General features: G+C 37.3%; 1 pseudogene; it reads left to right on the top strand.

The window, feature by feature from the left end:
- The first annotated feature begins 265 nt into the window (after window positions 1-265).
- The window catches only part of LOC104269862, a 41,561-nt pseudogene continuing 20,731 nt past the window's right edge, over window positions 266-21,095 (top strand).

The following is a 21,095-nucleotide window of genomic DNA, read 5'->3' as shown; positions in this document are numbered from 1 at the left end:
CCTTCTGGGCCACCTGGGCACCCTGCTGGCTGATGTTCAACCGGTTGTCCAGCCACTCCTCCCCCAGTCTTGTAGTGCTGCAGGGGGTTATTGCGGCCAAAGTGTAGGACCCTGCACTTGGTCCTGTTGAACTTCATCCCATTGGCCTCAGCCGACAGGATGAAGCATTCAAGCCCTACTGGTTTTGAATGACTTTCTGCTTATGCCTGTGGAAATGTATCACTGCATGACAATTTTCAACTTTTACTTGGATATTTTCTCATAGGTACACTTTCACTGGAATTTATACTTTTGAATTTCTGGTAAAAATCCTTGCTAGAGGCTTCTGTATAAACGATTTTACTTGTCTTCGTGACCCCTGGAACTGGCTTGATTTTATTGTCATTTCCTTTGCGTAAGTATGTAATTTGTTAAAGTAAAATATCAGAATTTTTTTTTAACATATAATAACTTATTTGGATTCTTAGCTCATTTTAAATGAGTTATAGTTGTATTGTGTTTCAACTTCTAGCATTTTTGTATTTCACACTAATGTAGCACACAGTGGAGTTAGTTCTCGGTACAAAAGAGAAGTTACCACTGAACAATCTATTTTAAATCTTATTTAAACAACAAAATCTGGGAAATCCATTTCAGGTTTTATTATTCATTCAATGGAAATACCTAAGGCTGTGTTTCTTAGGAAAAACTTAATTGAAACAGGAAAATATGAATGCAAGTTTTTTGTTTAAAGGTACCCCTTTAAAAAAAACAACAACAAAGAACTTAGTCTGGATTACAGGTCCAGGTAAGTAGTATACATTCTACCTTAATTCTGAATAACTGTGATTTAATCCTACAGGTATATAACAGAATTTGTAAACCTAGGCAATGTTTCAGCTCTTCGAACTTTCAGAGTATTGAGAGCTTTGAAAACTATTTCTGTAATTCCAGGTAAGAAGTAACTGTGTAAAATGGTAGGCGCTCTACATCACCTCTGTTTAATTTTGTGTGTGCTGTCATTGTGTTTGTGTGTGGAATCCCTCACTACAGATATGTGACAGAGTTTGTGGACCTGGGCAATGTCTCAGCGTTGAGAACATTCAGAGTTCTCCGAGCTTTGAAAACAATATCAGTCATTCCAGGTGAGAGCGAGGTTAAACACTGAGGCTGACTGAAACTCATATTTTTGTCTGAAACATCCAGTTTTTAATCTTAATTTCAATTTGATTCCATTTTCTACTTCTCTAAAACATTCAGCCTCAGAGTTTAAGATATTCTTGCATGAGAAACTGACTTAATTAGCCTGTCTATACTTCTGTTTCATTAAGTCAAATTTTCTCTCCCGCATTAAGGATCCAAATGAATTCTTTTTATTTTTCTCTTACTCATGTGAATGTTACTATTTATCAAAGAAGCTTGGGATTGAAAATTTCAGTCTGTTGTAAAAGTTGAATCCCTGACAAAGGCAAAGGGGTGAGATCATAAAGAGTAGCATGGCAATTGCATGGTGTATTTATTACCTTAAGATGCCTGTCTTCACCAAACCTCACCTCCAGTTGAGTAGGATGCAATAGAAGGCAACCCTTAACGTTTCTGTTCCAATGCACTTGTCTTCTGGTTTTGCTTGCTCTTATAGAACTGATATATTGTGTATTGGAATAGAACACTGGCAAAGGTTTGGAGCAAGAGGCATCAAGAAGAAACTAAAACGAACAGTTTTCTTTCTCTGTAGTTTACGTGTATAGAGAGCATGGATAAAAAGTTACTTCATTTGAAGAGCAGGTGCTTTGGAATGCATACCATTCATTCCCATTCATATTTTCAGATTAGTTTGTCAGGAGCAATGAGACTTATTTTTTCCTTTGGAAAATATTTTAAGACGATTTCTGTGAAGCTGTGCATGGTATTTAGTTGTGCATTGGAGTAGTTCACATTGCATTTTAGCGTAGGTAAATATTTAATACTGTATTAAAAATCTGCCCCTCTTTGCAGGCTTGAAGACTATTGTTGGAGCCTTAATTCAGGCTGTGAAGAAGCTCTCGGATGTAATGATTTTGACTGTGTTTTGCCTGAGTGTATTTGCACTAATAGGACTGCAGCTGTTCATGGGAAATTTGAAGAATAAATGCTTGTTTTGGCCACCAAAAAATTCAACGTCTTATGAACAATACGTAGCTCCATATTTTAATGGTACAGTGTTGGATTGGACAGCATACATTGAGAATGAAAGTAAGAAATACTGTTGTAGCTTGCTGATTTTTTGTATATAAACAACACACACAAGCTTTCTGTTTCATACTGTAGGCTAAAGATAAAAATCAAATAGGATGAGAAAGAGTAGGGATTTTTATGTATTGCATCCCAAACTCCTGCTGGCGTATTTTTCTTTCCATTAACTGCAGTTAGAAACATATTTATAGGGTTAGGTTGATTTTAGAATCACGGAATCATGCAGGTTTTGCAGGATCTCCACAGTTGTCCAGACCAACCAACTGCTGCTCAGCTGCAGGTCCAGTTAGAGCAGACTGCTCAGTGCCATGTCCAGTCAAGTTTTTAGTATCTCCAAGTGTTGAAATACCACAGCCTCTCTGGGAAGCCTGTTCAGTGTTTGACCAGTCTCACAGGAACTTTTTTTAGTATCGGTTCAGAATCTCCCATGCTCAGACTTCTGCTAGTCGCCTCTTACCCTTCCAGTGTGCACCTCTGGGAAGTGTCGGGCTCCATCTTCATGGCAAGTCTTTCATGTTACACTTGCAGGTAGCATGAAGGGCCTCGCCCACACACACCTTAGCCTTCTCAAGGCTGAACAGAAGCAATTCTTTTAGCCTCTGTTTGTATCTTTAGGTTATAAATAAGAGGGAAGCAGTAGATAAATGTCAGAGAATTCCTAGTTCAGACATACTTTTATTATTAGGCAGGAGTAGGAAACAACTCGGTTTCTGTGAAATGAAGAACCCACTAGGCAAGTAGAAATTCTGGCAGGGAAGGAGGTAACATTCATCTGTAGGCTCTATTTTTGTTGTTACTAAGGGGGCTGACAAAGACATTTTTCAACAATCTTAATCTCTGTAGACTGCAGTGGAAACATTCAGGCTGAGTTAGAAACACATAGATACTTGTTTTTTGTATTTATGTCATTGTAAGTGGTAGCACCAGTAAAGCCGTAATACACAATGAACTGTGTGTAACAGCTTTTAATTGCCAAGAATTTGATTCATTTTTATATGTGGGTTTGTGCTGGAAGTGAATTTATGGGGGATTGCTCAGTAATTAACTGTAATAGTAGTGTGTTCAAGTGAAAAGAGATCGGCAGGGTAATGGATGCTGGCTTTGCTCCTCACTGACCTAAAAGTGATAGAAAATACAGTTGTTGCAGGCTGAGTTTTGATGAGTCATATTTCCTTCCTTGCTTAAAAATGGACATGAAAGTTCTCTTAAGCCTTCTGTATTTTCAGATTTTCATTCTCTACTTGTGAATTGTTAAAAGTTCTGGAAATTTGGTGGCCATATTATAATTTTCTGTGCCATCTGTCATTTGAGGTAGTTCTATTTGCCTAAGAAGGGATGTGAAAACGAAGTGGTGATCTTGCTGCATGGGCAGTTTTGCCTGATAGCTCATATTCTGTAGAACACCTCTTCAGATACAGTGGATAGGTTCTCTGATTCCATTTCCCACCAAACAGCAATCCAAAACTAAAAGACAGATTTAAAAGCTTCCAGAACGTCAGTTGCTTCCTGTGCCACAGGCGTTGACTTTGCTGCGAGTCTCCCCAGAGTGCTGATGCAGGCCAGGCTGTCCAGCTACTTGTCTGGATTCCTCCTTTCTTATATAACCTGTTCTTAATCATTTGTGTGGGTTGGTTGCAGTATAATTTCACTGACCTCACTTGTGGGTCCTCCTAATATTTTTTTCAGCACATAATATGCTGATCAGCTGCGACTGAGTGCAACACCGTCTGTGACTTTTCTTATTATCTGTGCATTTTCATTTATAAAGGAACAAGGCCAGATTCACTTTTTGAAAATATATGCACAGATCTTGGACAATATGTCAAAAGATTGGCACCTGGCCAGTTCTCTGTCTGAACATTTAGAGTTTTGGCCAGTGCTAAGGATATTACAGAAGTAATAGGATTATAATTTTTCTAACATTGTGTAAGTACTGTTCTTAAGTGGTAGGATTTTGGCATCACTTGGATTTGATTTAAGTGTTTGGCTCTTCATCCCGTGGGCTGTTTCTGACTACTTAAATACACAGTATTTTTTTACTCTGTGAAAACCAAAGCCTGTCCTCAGCCTGAAAGGTTAGATTGAGAATATTAATTGAAGATGACAGAAGATTAGCTTAGTTGGGATAGAAGTGTTTTCCAGATATCTGTCTCTTTTTTCCAGATCTCAGCACCTGGTGTCGTGGAGGCGCCTGCAAAAACAGACAGGGCAGCCACGAAAACGCAAAATTTATTCTAACCCAAAAACCACGTTGCACTCTGACAGACAAAATATATTACAGATTCAGATGCAAGTTGGGAATTATCACTACACAACTGGATTTAGGAATTTGTGACTGTTCCTCTACAAATATGACCAAAATGTGCACACGCTTATTCAATAAAAGGGGGAAAAGCTCTCCCTTAAGGGTACCCAGCAAATCACTCACCCACAGCATCCCGATACAAGACGGAGGGGTGTCCCCGACTGCAGACCCGCTGCTCTGAGGAGGACAGACTCAAACTGTCTCTCTGGCCAGCAGGGCCCCATCTATACCCGAGTTGAGTCTGGCTGTGGTCGATTTCTTGTTAGCTCAGGAGCCAGTGCACAAAAGACGTGGTAAAGTCATCAGGTCTCAGTGGCCATCCTTGCAAGGTCCTCGGAGCAGGGCTGCTATCAGATCTTTTGCAGGGCCTGTTGACAGGGAGGATGCAACCCCAGACCTGGCTATCCTCATGGTAAAGAGTTTCTCTATATCCAGTGAGAACCTGTCGTTTCAAATTGTGCCCATTGCCTGTCCTTCTCCTGGCACACACCAGTGAGAAGATCCTGATCTTGCTCCACTTTATCAATGTCTTCCTTTCACTGGGGAGGCCAAACCTGGACTCGGTGTTCTAGGTACGGTCTGAGGAGTGCTGAGCTCGGGGGGACAGTCACTTCCCTCGCTCTGCTGGCTGCGCTTCTGCTCGTGCAGCCCAGGAGACTGTTGCCCTTCTTGGCTCCTGCCAAGACCACCAGTGCCTTTTCTGCAGAGCTGCTCCCCAGCCTGTCTTCTCCCTCCTTCCCAGGTGCACAACTCTGCATTTGTCTTTGCTGAATTTTCTGTGTCTCCCATCAGCCCGTTTCTCCAGTCTGCCTAGGTCCCTCTGAATGGGGCCTGCCCTCATCCCTATCAACTTCTTCTCCAATTTCTTTCCATCTTTCTATCTGTAGTCTTTTTTACTTCTTGTTTTGAGAAAAACACAGTTAATCATTAATAACAAAATACATTTATTCCTGAAGGTTACTACCTTGTAATTGTTTATAGTACAGTAGCTGTTATAACACTGTCATTGGAACATCTGTCTTTCTTTTAAATGCTGCCTTCATATTTTCAGTGCATCCTTTTAATGTTGCTCTGACTTCCAGACTGTTAGCCAGCCACTGAAAGTGGTTCAGTTTATTACAAGATAGGCTTTAATTGCCTGATTATGATCTAGCTACTTAATAAGAAAAGGAGGTGGAATCTTTGTGCTGTCTTTCTCTCATATATTGAACATCAGATTTTGAAAGGATATTCAGTGTTTGCTATGACTCAAGAAGCAACTATGCAATTTATGTTGCCCTAACCCTTGTTCTAGGATTTTATTTTTATATTCTATTTTTATTTTGTTCTTTAATTTTAGAACTTTACTTACCAGTACAGATGTGCCAGTATTTTAACCCATTATTGTGAAAATTTGAATGGGAGATTGTGAACATTCAGACTGTGATGACTCAAACATAGGTTCATCCTCACAGAAATTGGAAAAAAAAAAATGCTCCTTCTGTTTATAATCACGTAGCCTCCTATTTTTCGTTTAGGTCATTTTTATCGCCTAGAAGGACGAAAGGATTATCTGCTTTGTGGCAATAGCTCAGATGCAGGGTAAGGTACACTGAAAATTACATACTACCTGTCTACACAAAATGTAAAAATTATCACTCTAAACTTGAAAAGCTGATCTATCTCCCTAACTTTACAATAGAATGTGGTTGTGGTTCATAGTAAGTAAAATATTTGAATGAGTAAAAGTGTTAAATGAGAAAATACTTCACTCTACATTTTCTTTAAAATCTCTTATGTGACTAGAAAATTCAGTTTCAACAGGTAGGTATTGCATTATCATACGAACATACTTTATCATGGGTTTCCTGCCATTTCTTGTCTCTAAAATAGACGTGGCGTGCTGGGGCTTAGGACCAGCTTTTGTGAAGAAATCTTCAGGATTCTATCTGTGGATTGAATGCAGGGCACTGCCTTTCTCTCTTTGTGACAATTCTTTGTAACAAAATTACACCATTTTTATGTTCTAACACTACATCAGTCAGTCCCTTGGTCTTGGTTGGTTATGTCTTTAAAACAGATATACTCAGATCTTTTTTTGTAAACATTTCATGTCTATATGTAAGTAGCTATCAGATAATTTTATCTATGCATGTAAACATGCATCAAATATACATGTGCGTGTATGAAAAGAAATCTTTATGGTATTTTTTGATAGAGATGGCAGGAGCTTCTTGTTTCCTTCAAGAACGGAATCATAACCTAAATGGTGTGCCTACAATTAATATAAAAATTGGATCACTTAGTGTCAAAACTAATATCTACAGTTTCAGGAGATAAATGTATCTCTGTGATGGTTATTTGCTGTTACGAAATTGGTAAAAATTGTTAATTTGACGTGACTAATACACAACCTGAAGAAACTAAGGAACCTGGAAGGCCAACCCTGCTGACAGACAGTTCAACATAAATCGTGTACACTGACTTTCTTTTTTTTCGCATGGAAGTATTCGCCTTATGGAATGTCTCTCTGAAGTGAATATATTGTTTTCTTTGAAGAACTACCTGCAGACGTAATAACAAACTGTTGGGAATAAGTTTTATTTTGTGTACCATGGTGAAAGAGGGTAGGAAGAAAGATTTATTGTTTACTTGTTTGCTCTTGCCTGGCTTTCTTTAAAGAACACTTCTCATTTCATCACTACTTAAAATGCTGTAAGCCACAAATAGCAGCCCCCTTCACAGACTAGATCTAATGAACTTTCATTAGAAGCTCAAAGTACAATAATTTAAAAACAAGTTTAGAGTTATATGATTTTTTTTATATGCATTCAGTTTTTTGCTTTTTGTTTCCTCGTAGTAAATGTCCAGAAGGGTTTATCTGTGTGAAAGCTGGTAGAAACCCCAACTACGGATATACTAGCTTTGACACATTCAGTTGGGCTTTCTTGTCACTCTTTCGACTGATGACACAGGACTACTGGGAAGACCTTTATCAGCTGGTGAGTGTATAGTAAAAATTGTGGTTAGTGTCTTACTGGCCCCAAATCAAACATGGAAAGGTGATCAATGTTTATAGTACACACTGCTGTTGCCAACTGAAAATGAGCAGCCTTCATGAAAGGAAGCAAATTTTGTTGCAGAATTAAGTAGAAATGGACGCTTACTACAGAATTCCACATGATTTCTAAAGAAATCCTTTTTGCTACTTTATTTAATTTTTACGGTGTATATTTAATTTTGTGCCTCATGATAGGATTTTATTTTCAAAAACTTTAATATTGAGTTTAAATTGTAAAAATATTCTGACAGTGAAATCTGAGTCTTGTTTTCTGTACTTTAAGTCCTATTTTTGATAACTAAGATCAAATGTCTTGATATAAATTACTTTTCTTACCATAGCTTTTCATTACATGGTGTGTGAAAATCTGTTAATTACAGTAAATGCTATGTTTTAATTATTTTTTTCAATTGTGCCATCTTTAATTATTTTGGTTATTTCATTGGGAAAAACATGCTAATTATACTGAGATCTGACCTGTGATGTGTGATTTACATTAATTACTCTGATCCCACCTTCTTTTCAAGGTTGTCAGGCATAGAGAAGTTCATCTCAAAGCAGCATGTCTCTTAAACATGTTCTTCGCATGCAGGAGTGCTCCCTTGATTTTGATTACTGATTACTTTGTAATTCAGAAATATTTCATGATCTTACTAGAGAAGAACAACTCGTAGTAGTTTTGCACTCTTCAAATTCAGTAAATGCTTAGGAACTGCAGAACTGATGCATGTCTTCACCAGGTGAATTGTTTCTCTTCTTTTGCTGTAGACACTACGAGCTGTTGGCAAAGCATACATGATATTTTTTGTTGTGGTCATTTTTCTGGGTTCCTTCTACTTGATCAACTTGATTTTGGCTGTGGTTGCCATGGCCTATGAAGAACAAAATCAAGTAACTCTGGTTGAAGCAGAACAGAGGGAGGCAGACTTGCAGCAGATGCTTGAACAGCTGAGGAAGCAGCAAGAAGAAGCTCAGGTATTTTCTACGCAGACTTTGAGCTTTAGTATATTCTTTTGCATGCTATTCATTCAAAACAAAACCAATAATTAAATTAACATTTAAAAAAGTCTTCTTTTCTTAAACTTCCCTTTTATTTTAACTCGTTACAAAATTCCATTTGAAATTTTGCACAAATCCATCTAAGTTTTTGGCACACATCTAGAATTAATTTGGTGTAAATCTTAGGAACAAGGACTAAAGCTTTCTTGAAAAAAAATGTGATTTGTAAAGCTTCACCTTCAATAATTGCTGTGGCAGGCAATAGCAGCAGCTGTAGCAGAGATGACTGAGTACAGCGGTGAAAGTGGAATTGGTGGACCCTCAGATAGTTCTTCAGAAGCATCCAAGCTTAGCTCGAAAAGTGCCAAAGAAAGGAGAAACAGAAGGAAGAAAAGAAGGCAGAGGAAGCTCTCAGAAGAAGAGGACGATGTGAAGAATGAAAAGCTTCCAAAATCTGAATCAGATGGCAGTATCAGAAGGAAAGGTTTCCGCTTATCTTTCGATGGGAACAGACTTGTTTATGGGAAGCCATTCGTATCACCCCACCAGGTAGTGTGATTAGTGCAGTTGTCATTTTTAGGGTATGTGAGGTAGCTGTAATATCCGACAAACTTCACTGCAACTTTGCAAAGCGATGTGGCTAAGAGCAAATACAAAGTTGCATTGTTTTAAATACTGACTTGCTGTTGGTATTATTTTCTAGGGTGTACCTGAACAAGTGTTTTGATCTGTCTCATTTTATCCTTTAGGATGTGGTAGGTCTTAATGTGCTCAGCAGCATTGCATTTGCCTAATGAATTTGAAAAACAAATTCCTTTTTAACTGATAAAACAAAAAAATTAACTGTGATGTAGCAACGCAGAAGACTAGTGATATTGATGTCTTTTAACGTAGCACATGATCTATGTGAATCATTAGAATTTCTAGAAGTACTGATTTTTCTTTTTAATACCAAGATGCGAACTACTGTGGCCTTATGAATTTAATTTTTTGTCTCTCTAGTAATAGTTTTAGGTATACTGTAAATTTATTTATTCAGATGACTTTCATCTATAGTGCATGTGTCTGAACTCTGCCTGAGGCACTGTGTGAAAAATAACACTAGCAAATTCCCAGGGAATATAAATTATTCGGTTTTTATTACATAGACATGCATTTTGTATATTTAAAATCTTCCAACGGTCATTTTGCTTATGTTTCCTTTGCAGTCCTTACTGAGTGTTCGTGGCTCCCTGTTTTCTCCCAGACGTAGCAGCAGAACAAGTCTTTTCAGCTTCAGAGAATACGGAAAAGAGATAGGATCTGAAAACGACTTTGCTGATGATGAGCACAGTATGTTTGAGGATACTGGGAGCAGAAGAGGTTCTCTCTTCCTGCTGCGCAGACACGGGGAGCGGCGCAGCAGTAACATTAGTCAGGCCAGCAGGTCCTCGCGAAGGCTGGCGGCACTGCCAGCGAACGGCAAGATGCACAGCACCGTGGATTGCAATGGGGTGGTGTCCTTAGTGGATGGACCACCAGCACTGTTGTCGCCTACTGGACAGCTGCTGCCAGAGGTGATCATAGATAAACCGACCTCTGATGGCAATGTAAGAAAATTTTAAATGGCTCCAGGTTTTATGACGTTTCTTTATTGCACCAGACAATGTTTTAATGGAACGAAATGCTTTGAAAATGGTTGAGAAGTTGGGAATGTGTATCTTTTGTATATCTTACTGTGATGAAATGGATTCACAGCGATTCACTCAAAAATGAGAGGCCGAAGCATGAAAAAGGAAGATAACAAAGTAGCATATTTTTATATACCTGTGGAGCAAGGATATGCACAACCTGTGCAGTGAATCAAATTAATAATGTTCCATTGATAAATCTGGTTTAGAACCCAAAACAGGATGCTCAGCTTTCTAAGCATTCTACATACTATTATGTTTTGATTTTTATATTTTTTCTTTCCTTATGGTTCTGCCCTTCCTTTAAATGTGATTCCTAATTCTCTAACTGTAATCTGCTAGTTCTACTTTTTTCCCTGTCAGTATATTTGGTATTGTGCAAATGTAGTAATGCCTTTAAGATTATGTTGACATTTTAGAATCTCTGTAAGCTTTTTTTACTCCTGGATCTCAGAGATGATCTGAGTTTCTCACTGTGTAGGATCAGGGTATAATGAAAAAAAAAAAAAAAAAGTACTTGCAAATTCATCCATTTCTCCCTCTGCTCAATTTTCCCTTTTTCTTCAGTCTGTTGTAGAAATGGAGCAGAGGGATCTGTTGCATGTTTTTTCCTAGAAACATTCTTTTATTGAAACAAAAATTTTCACATGGATCACAGCATTTGAAAGTACGTCATCCAGATTCCCTACAGCTATCAGCCAGAATCTTTACATTTATAATCTTCTCATAGTTTATTATACTTTTATTTTTATACATTTATTTAATTTAATGGGAAATAAAAAATCTACCCGTGCTCATATATTTAAAGCTTTTTTATAATTGATGTGTGTTCAATGATATAACTATAATATAGCTTTCAAGTCTTTTAATACAATAGTTTTAGTTGGAGTTCTGTTTCTTAAGCTGAAATTCGTAAAATAAATCAGCGATTATATTCAAGGTAAAAGATACCTTTTAACTAGTTTTGAATGAATATGGAGATCAAGATTTATCTACGAAAATTACTTTTGGAGAATAATTGTTATTGCAGAAAACTTCCTGCCATAAACCAGTTGCAAGTACCTAGTGATTGATTTAGTTTAGAAGCGAAATACTCGTTGAGAAGATGTGAAACTGGGAATATTTCTGATTCCAGCGCTGCCGTAGTCTTGTTTTGTTTCCTTGGCTGTGGCCTCCTCCAAAACTTCTTTGTCTCCAATGTGGTATTAATAGTAGTCAGCTATAATGCAATGTCTATCTAGGAACTAAATATAATTAATTTTTTTTTCAGTATTTTTTAAGTATTACTAGTATTCACAAGTATAACAGGAACATAGCCATTAAAAAAACAACAACTACGCTTACATGTATAATAAAAGGGATCTGACGTAACAGCACTTAAATGTAAAGCTTCATATTAGGAATTCATTGAAACTGATGAGTCTTTCTGATACCTCTTTTACAATATTTCTAGTCTAATTTAATTCACACCCCTCTCTATTTTTTTTTTTTCTGTAGAGCACTACTACAGAACTGGAAATAAAAAAGAGGCGTACAAGTTCATATCAAATACCAGTGGAGTTGCTCGAAGATCCTTTTTAAAGAGCCATGAGTATAGCTGGCATTATCACAAATACGATGGAAGGTACGTTATAACTGCAAATGGGTGAACTTTCTTGGCATACTCTTAGACTAATTTGAAGGTATTTATTTCACAGTGCAAATATAGAAGACAAAAAATATGTAGGCATTGCAAATACATGAGCTGAATAATGGAACAAAAGTACACATACATAGTGAAAAAAGAGATTAAAGAATCTGATAAGCAGACTAAACTAAGAAACACATTCTAATTAAATTTGATAATGTGTATGGTTTTTTAATACAATTTATTCATATTTAGCTATACAGTTACTGGAAGAAATGCTTTGTGATATATTTTCCACTAACTATGGTGCAACTAAGGCCGGGCCTTAGTTAATAAGGAAAAGGAAATTTGTAGAAGGATTATTTGGAACAGTGAAATTATTACTAGTGAAAATTTTGAAAAAAAAACTTGAATAGTTTTCAGAAAACTATTCATGGTGAAATTAATCTAATTTTCCCTCAAAATAAATAATTAAATATTCGAGAGGGCAGCGAAGTTTTTTTTTACTCAAAAAACCTATCCCCAAATATAAAGCATAAACAATTGTGTTTATTTTAAAGCAAGATGGTATGACATTAAAAATAGACAACTTTCTCAATTATTAGCTCAAAACTCTTGAGGTTTTTCTTCTAGCCGTCTAAAACCTTTTCAGTCAGCAGCAATAAGTTAAGTTCCTGGAAATCTGAGGAGGTTCCTCCAAACATCTTCAGTGGTTCCAGGGATAAGGATTTAAAGCTGAAAACGTAGATAAACCAAAATTTGTATCACTTTCTCTAAAACTGATTCACTATGCATTTCTTTCTTTCCCAGAACTTGAAGAATCCAGACAAAAATGTCCACCTTGCTGGTATAAGTTTGCCCACACTTTCTTAATTTGGGATTGTTGGGAACCCTGGTTAAAAGTGAAGAATGTAGTTGAATTTATTGTAATGGATCCATTTGTTGATCTGGCTATCACCGTCTGCATAATTTTGAACACACTGTTTATGGCCATGGAACATTATCCAATGACTGACAATTTCGAGAATGTACTTAAAATAGGAAATCAGGTAAGTCCATCAAATGATATAATTTGATACAGTTGGAACCTGGATTTCCTTTGAAGTAGAATTACTTTTATTATTTTTATTATCATCCCATTAAAAAAATGTTAAAGCTTTAACTGTATTGAAAAAGTCTAAAAATACCATTTGAAATATATTGTGAGTTTGGTTTCTACATTAAAATTTCTGCAAATAACGTTCAACAGCCAGAGTTTGAATGACATGAAACCAATAGAAATCTGACTTGTTTTTGTTTAGTATCACAAAAAAATTAGGAGGCAAAATAGATCCTTTCTACTCTTAAGTATCGTTGATAACACAAGAAAAGTTGGATGCTATTTTGGATTGTTTCAGACTGCTATTTTTGTGTTTCCATGAAGAACGTTGCTTTACTTGGTCCGTAACAATATGGAAGGCAAAGAATGTGTGACTTCTTCCAAGGGTGTCTGTTCCCTAGTGGGCAGTCTGTACATCGGGTTCGGGGTGGTTGGTTGTTTTGGTTTATAATGACAATAATACAGAAAATGTTATCTGCTACACTACTTATCCCGGTGCTTACTGTCAGTGGTAGTTCTGGTGATTATGATGTAGCAAAACAACAAAATAATTTGGTCATTAGAATGTATGAAATTGTAGTAGTTGTTGGGAACATATTCATGTTGTTAATGTGTCAATGTTTAAATTGTATACTGATATTTTTAGCCAATACGGAATAATTCCATGTTTTCACCTTAACCTGGAGTGAGAGATCATTATCTGTGGAAGATAATCATGTCATGTTGCAAAAATAGATTAAGGATGTTTTTGAGGGGAAAGGGAGGATGAATGGGTGAGGATCAACAGGTGTTGCAGAGGGTTGTCTTGTGATCACGTCTGCATGTGTTACCCAGGAAACAATACTTTTTTCCTTGCTTAGGTAATGACTTATCTTAATATTAATCTAATTTTGAGTTGTGTGAATCTAAGTGTTCCTTTGTGCTGGTAAGAGTTTGTGCTTACTCGCAGTCAGCTAAAATGCCAGGCTAATGCAGGTGTAGTTTCAGCAGTTGATTTATTGCCTTTTGAATTACCTTTTAAAAGTGATGCCACTTTGCTTCCCTGTGAGATTCAGCTTGTGATAGTTTTCTTCACTGACATCCTGCTCTGAGAGGTTCTTCCTTCTTATTTGTTATTTATCTGATTTTTAAACTTGCTCATACACATCTATAAAGTAACAATAAATGTTCTTCCCCCAGGTTTTTACTGGAATTTTCGCAGCAGAAATGATTCTCAAGATAATTGCCATGCATCCTTTTTATTATTTCCAAGTTGGCTGGAATATTTTTGATAGTTTTATAGTTACCCTTAGCTTGGTGGAGCTTTTCCTCTCAAATGTGGATGGATTATCCGTTCTTCGATCATTCAGACTGGTAAATAAATGAGTGATAATAATGTATCTCCATTAATTAATGCATTATATTTTTATTTAACTGTACTTACATAAATAAGATACTTTTTAGTAACATTACTTATTTTTTTTTGCTAATGCATTATATTTTTATTTAACTGTACTTATGTAAATAAGATACTTTTACTAACATTACTTATATTTTTTTTTGTAAATGTCACAGGATATTTCTGCAAGCATGTTTTAAAAAATTCTTTGTTACCACCATTTTATGGTTAAAAAAAACCAAAGTATTTTCTCAAAGGAAAAAGCTGTAATTTTCTAATTGTTTTAATATGGGTGGGTAAAGCGTAGTGACGTCTACAATTTGTTTAGTGCTTGTTGAGAGACAAAAATAAATAATTTGTAATCTTATGTCTACTTCCATATCTAGAAATTATAGTAAGACTAGAAGTGTTCTTTTAATATGTAGGAATCATAAAATCAAATTATTTTTTTAATGTAAAAAAGATTGATTTTTCTTTTCACCTTGGCAAAAAAAGGAATACTTTATTTTCTTAGAAAAATACTTTTATTTAAAACATGAAAAATTAACTATGAGACGTTCTCTCCCTGTGATCCCTCTCCATTTTGTATTTCTGTTTTACTTTTATCTGAAAAAAAATTATTTAATACCTTTTCTGTTCTGTGTGGATTATTGTAAGAAAGAGTATGAATTATGCTTCTTCCTCGTCATAAGTTGCAATATTTGACTCATGGCTTGTGTTTGGCTTTTATTTCCATGCCATGGGTCTGTGTGATCCTTTTAAAATTTATTGGAGGCGATATTCTTGCAGAACACTTCGTTCTTCAGGGATTTCAGAATCCTTTTTTTTCCCTTCAGTAGAATCCTGTTGAGCTTTGTTTGTTTTTTTTAATTCATTTCTGCACATAATGATTGAGATGTATGCCGTGTTCAGAATTCACTATCTGAACAAAGTCAAGCAGTGTGCTTGTTTGTTTCATGTAGAAAAGAATACAGATATGTTACACAAAAAGAAGAGCCAAGTCTAATTTCTTAAGCTTTAAAAGGCATAGATTTTATTAAACTCTCAGTTTTGTGTAATTTGTGGTTGTTGGAATCATGTTGAAGCTTCTTCTTGCTATTGCTGCGAATCACTAGTTCATAATCTGTTGTTTATTTCTGTAGCATTTTTGTAACAACTGCAAATAATGTCTCGTTATTTTTGTTTTTCAGCTTCGAGTTTTCAAATTGGCAAAATCTTGGCCAACTCTAAACATGCTGATAAAGATTATTGGCAACTCAATGGGGGCCCTGGGGAATCTGACCCTGGTGCTGGCCATCATTGTGTTCATTTTCGCTGTGGTTGGGATGCAGCTGTTTGGGAAAAGCTACAAGGAATGTGTCTGCAAGATCTCCAGTGACTGTGAACTTCCACGCTGGCACATGCATGACTTCTTCCACTCTTTTTTGATCGTCTTCCGAGTGCTGTGTGGGTTCCTGATTGTATTCCGAGTGCTGTGTGGGGAATGGATAGAAACAATGTGGGACTGCATGCAGGTTGCTGGCCAACCCATGTGCCTTACTGTCTTCATGATGGTCTTGGTGATTGGAAACCTAGTGGTATGTAGCCAAAATAATTTGAGAATTGAGAGAAGGAATGGTTACAGAACCAATAATGGAGTCTTTAAGAATTATTAAATCCCTTTTAAATTAAATATCATTTTCATGATTTTGAATTGCTACTAGTAGATGGTTGAGTCGCCATCCCTGGATGTGTTCAAGTGTCGTTTAGATGGGGTGTTGGGTGATGTGGTTTAGGGGTGAACTTGTAGTGTAGAGTCAATGGTTGGACTTGATGATCCCAAGGGTCTTTTCCAACCTGAATTGTTCTATGAATCTATGAAATCCTCAGCTTAGAGGATGGGTCCCTCAGAGATCTGGAATGCAATTCAGAGGGTGTGGTGAGAGAAACAAGCATTGTGTCATCATTCAGGGTTTTATGGACTACTCCTGGTTACCTAGAGAGAGGAGCAAAGGTGCCTCAGGTGTTACGCTCCCGGGATGGGAGTTTGTTGTTAGCAGATGAGGACGTAGCAGGGCATTTTCTTCCTGTTCAAGGCATCACTTCCACTCACACATAGCCAGGAATTTGGTGGGTTATTTTTTACTTTTTCTGCTCTTCTCTGTCTTAAAGAATGCTTTTAACATTCTCAGACTTGGAGATTTAAGCCATTTTGACCCCTGTTTGCTGCACAGCCAACTTTTTACACAAATAGGATAAGGAGACTGGAAGGCAGCAATTCTTCAGAAAAAATACTCAACTACATCAAGGTTTCTTTCACCTTTTTACTTCCTATTTCTTAAGTGTTTTTTACAGACACTTTTAAAGACGTATATATTACATCTTTTCAGAGGAAAGCATCAGATCTGTAGAAGCTTGTGCATTATACATCTGTCTTTTAAAATATGTTTTTATTTATTAACTCACCAGTATTTGAGACCTTAATCACTCTGCTTTTTGCTCTGCTTTTCTCATTGCCTACTGAGTCTTTCTCTGTTATTCTACATCTTTTCCTTAGACAACTGTCAGTAGCAAAAGAGATTTTAAATTAGCCATCATGGAGGTATTTTTTAGGAATAAAATTTCTAACAGGAGTTAGCTAATTATACCAGTCATGCAGTACTACAAATCACACAGCCACTTTCTCCATATTTTTCTACAAATCTACTGGCTTATAATAAAGAGACCTGTGAAATTACTTGACTAAACAAAACATCCTCCTTAAATAGTTTTCTAAATCGGAAGATACAACCTTGTGGAATGAAGTATCCATCTCAGTGGTTTTTTTTTCCACGATATTTACTGTATTCTTATTTTATACTGTAGCTTTAGTAGAATTTCTTACTTGAGTAGACAATCCCTGCTGTATGTTCAGGGCTTTGTTATCCACTTGTCAGATTGGTTTGGGTTAGAAAGGACTTTAAAGATCATCTAGTTCCAACCGCCGTGCCATGGGCAGAGACACCTCCCACTAGATCTGGTTGCTTGAAGCACCATTCAGCCTGACCTTGAACACTTCCAGGGAGGAGGCTTCTACAACTTCTCTGGGCAACCTGTTCCAGTGCCTCACCACCCTTGTGGAAAAGAATTTCTTCCTAATATCTAATCTAAATCTACTGTCTTTCACTTTGAAACGTTTACCCTTGTTTGTCACTACACTCCCCTTCCTTCCTGCAGCAACCTTTAAGTACCAGAAGGTTGCTATAAGGTCTCCCCAGAGCCTTCTCTTCGCTGAACTGCTCTACTCTCTCAGCCTGTCCTCATAGGACATCTTTATGGCCCTCAGGACTCACTCCACCAGGTTCATGTCCTTATTGTGTTGAGGGCCCCAGAGCTCAACCCCGCACTGCAGGTGGGATCCCACAAGGGTGGAGCAGAGGGAGAGAATCACCTCCCGTGACCTGCTGGTCACACTTCTCGTGATGCAGCCCAGGATCCGATGGGCTTTCTGGGCTGTGAGCACATATTGCTGGCTCACGTTCAGTTTTTCATCCACCGACACCCCAAGTCCTTCTCCACAGGACTGCTCTCAACCCCCTCATTGCCCAGCCTGTATTTGTGCTTGGGATTGCCCCGACCCAGGTGCAGGACCTTGCACTTGGCCTTATTGAACTTCATGAGGTTTGCACAGGCCCACGTCTCAAGCCTGTCAAGGTCCCTCTGGATGACATCCCTTCCCTTCAGCATGTCAACCGCACCACACAGCTTGGTGTCTTTGCCAAACTTACTGAGAGTGCACTCAATCCCACTGTCCATGTCACCAGCAAACATGTCAAACAGCACCAGTCCCAATACCAAGGAACACCACTCGTCACTGGTCTCCAACAGAGCATCACACCACTCACCACAACTCTTTTGAGTGTGACCATCCAGCCAATTCCTTATCCACAGAGTGGCCCATCTGTTAAATTCGTGTGCCTCCAACTTAGAGACAAGGATGTTGTGTGGGATAGTACAAAATGCTTTGCACAAGTCCAGGTAGATAACGTCAGTTGCTCATCCCTTATCCCTTATATCTGTGTTCCCAGCACAGAGTTTTACCTTGTCTTCAAAACTGCACAGAGGAGCTTATCTAAAGCTTTTAAGAGCTGGCACTCTGCTTCTTTGGCTACCTTAGCACTTTCTGAGCTCCTGGTGAACTCTGAGTTTATGTAACTGATACCTACTCTATGTTTTGTCTTGCCGTGGGAAGAGGATGACTTGAGGGTTGGGAGAAAAAGTGAGCTCTACTTCTTCTAAGTTACGAACAGCAAAATCTTTGTCTGAGTTTGGACTAGCATTTGAGAAAGTATTTTCTGCACAGGTTAGTTATGTCATGCACTGCTTCCCTGTGCCAGAGAAGTAAACATTTTGGAGCTGTTCGGTCAGTACTAAAGAATCATTTGTTTCTGACCTTCTACAAACATGAGTAGAAAAATATAAGTGTCTTCATAATCATACAGCAATGCAAAACCACAAAAAACCACCCTCCATTGTGGTATAGGGCAGCTTTTGTACTTAAACTGCATGTACATTTTATTTACTTTGTAATTTCCCGAATTGCATACAGCAAAACGTGTTCATACTGGGTGATAAAGAACATATGAATGAAAAATTACGTGAGAAAATTCAGCTGTATTGTCTTCTTTTCCTTTTTTCCTTTTTTTTTTTTTTAGGTATTGAACCTTTTTCTGGCCTTGCTGCTGAGTTCATTTAGTTCAGACAGCCTTTCTCCCACAGAGGATGATAATGAAATGAATAACTTACAGATTGCAGTTGCAAGAATTCAGAAGGGCATAGATTATGTGAAGAAAAAAGCAGGTGAATGTGTCCAAAAGTCTTGTTGGGGGAAACAAGCTGTGGTAAATCAAAGAACAACAACAGATCAGTTGAATGATGACAGAAACCATTGCGTTTCCAACTGTACCAACGCTGAAATAAACATAGATATGAATTATCACAAAAATGAGAATGGAGTGGCCACTGTTAGAGGTGACAGTGATTATACATCATTCATAAACAACCCAAGCCTTACTGTTACAGTACCAATAGCTGTTGGAGAATCTGATTTTGAACATCTAAATACAGAAGAGTTTAGCAGTGACTCAGATTTGGAGGAAAGCAAGGAGGTAAAAATTTAAATACTTTATTTCATATGAATGAGTTATACCAATTGTATTTTTGCACTGTATGGCTCTTCCTGCTCAGGAATAGAAAGCGATTGTGATTCGAGGTTGTTGGACTGTGCTGAGAGTGAATAAACTGAAGGGGAAAAATGGAACTAAGGAGAGTAGGACATCCAGGCAAAACTGCATGAACACATACGAACCCATTTATAAAAGGGTTTTGAAAAATGAGCTTTTTGTTAGACAGACAAACTAGTACATATGTACAGAATAAACAGAGACAAAAGACATTTTTAAAACATAATATTTCCATGAAGTAAGGATAAAAATAAACTGTTTATGGAAAAAGATTAGAGGCGATGTTAGCAAAGAATATTCATACTGTTTGCATCTGTTTTTTAAAGCCCATTGAATTTTACAGAAATTGCCATTATTTATACTGAGATGCTAATTCAGTCTAATGGAGCAATAAGAATGCTTTTTGAGTTTTGAAGTTAAAAAGATGGGGGAAAGTGAAGGGAACAACATCGTATTATGAGGTGAATATGTCAACTAAAAAAGATGAGAAAAAACAGAATTACAGAATGAAAAAGCATTAATTTCTTCTGGGAGTTTTGAACCAGTCCTTTCAGACCAACTGCCTGACCTTAAACTGGGTCAGCATTAGAAAAAGTAGTCTCTCACTGGGGGAGAAAGCAAAATCATGGATTGCAGCAGGATCCTGAGACAAACTGAAAATTCAGATTGCTGTGCTGTGGCTCCCGCACAGACTGTGTCTGGGGTCAACTCCCCTGGCAGCTGAAGGACACTGGGGAGTGTCACTGCCTGTGCGGGCAGCTGTACTCCAGCCTGGATTGCTTTGTCTGAATTGTCTTCTGGTTTTGTTGGTTTAGTGTTATTTTTATATGATTGGCTGTGGCCTTCTTTTAGGTTTTTAGTTATTTTGTTTTGAACTGGCAATGAATTTGCCCATATTCCTTCAAAATTTTAGAAAATAAATCTATTTTAGCGAAGTGTAGTTAAATTAAATACGAAAGGTGTAATAAGGTGACTCTTTCGGTGTCCCTTCTATTTGTAGAGAGCAGTACTCAATAGTATTACACTAATTTGTTATTTCAGCAGCTCATTTCCTGACACTCGATTTGTTCCATCTACTTTTTGGAGGTTCTTTTACTCCAAGTAATATGTTGACCTCTCAACTGAGAAGACCTTAGATTACTAGGAGGCCTCTTAAAAGCTAAGCAAACCATGACTTGTTTTAAAGTATTAAGGAAACTATAAGGTCTGCTGAACACCTGCTACATCTTTTACGTATTACTAATCTGAACAGAGGATACTGACCTTCTTAGTGTGTTTTCATAAAGCTTGGTTTTGTGGAAGGAATATCTGATGAATCCTGGTAATTTACTTTTGCTATGAAAACTGTATTAAAACTGATGCTTACCTGGAAATTATTCAGCATTTGAAGACACTTGGTTCTTCACTATTTTATATTTAAGAATTGGATAACAAAATCTATGCCTTCGCACTGCTGATACTCAAGATAAAACCTAACTGTTAGCTCTTTATAAGGTACTGTTACGTAGTATTTATTTTAACCCACTCAAATTTGGAAAAGTGGCTAAGGATTAGCATAGTTGAAA

Source organism: Apaloderma vittatum, unplaced genomic scaffold (genome assembly GCF_000703405.1).
Source record: "Apaloderma vittatum isolate BGI_N311 unplaced genomic scaffold, ASM70340v1 scaffold11212, whole genome shotgun sequence".
Taxonomy (NCBI): Eukaryota; Metazoa; Chordata; class Aves; order Trogoniformes; family Trogonidae; genus Apaloderma; species Apaloderma vittatum.
The sequence above is the reverse complement of the archived record's forward strand: the minus strand, read 5'-3'. Positions and strand labels throughout refer to the sequence as shown.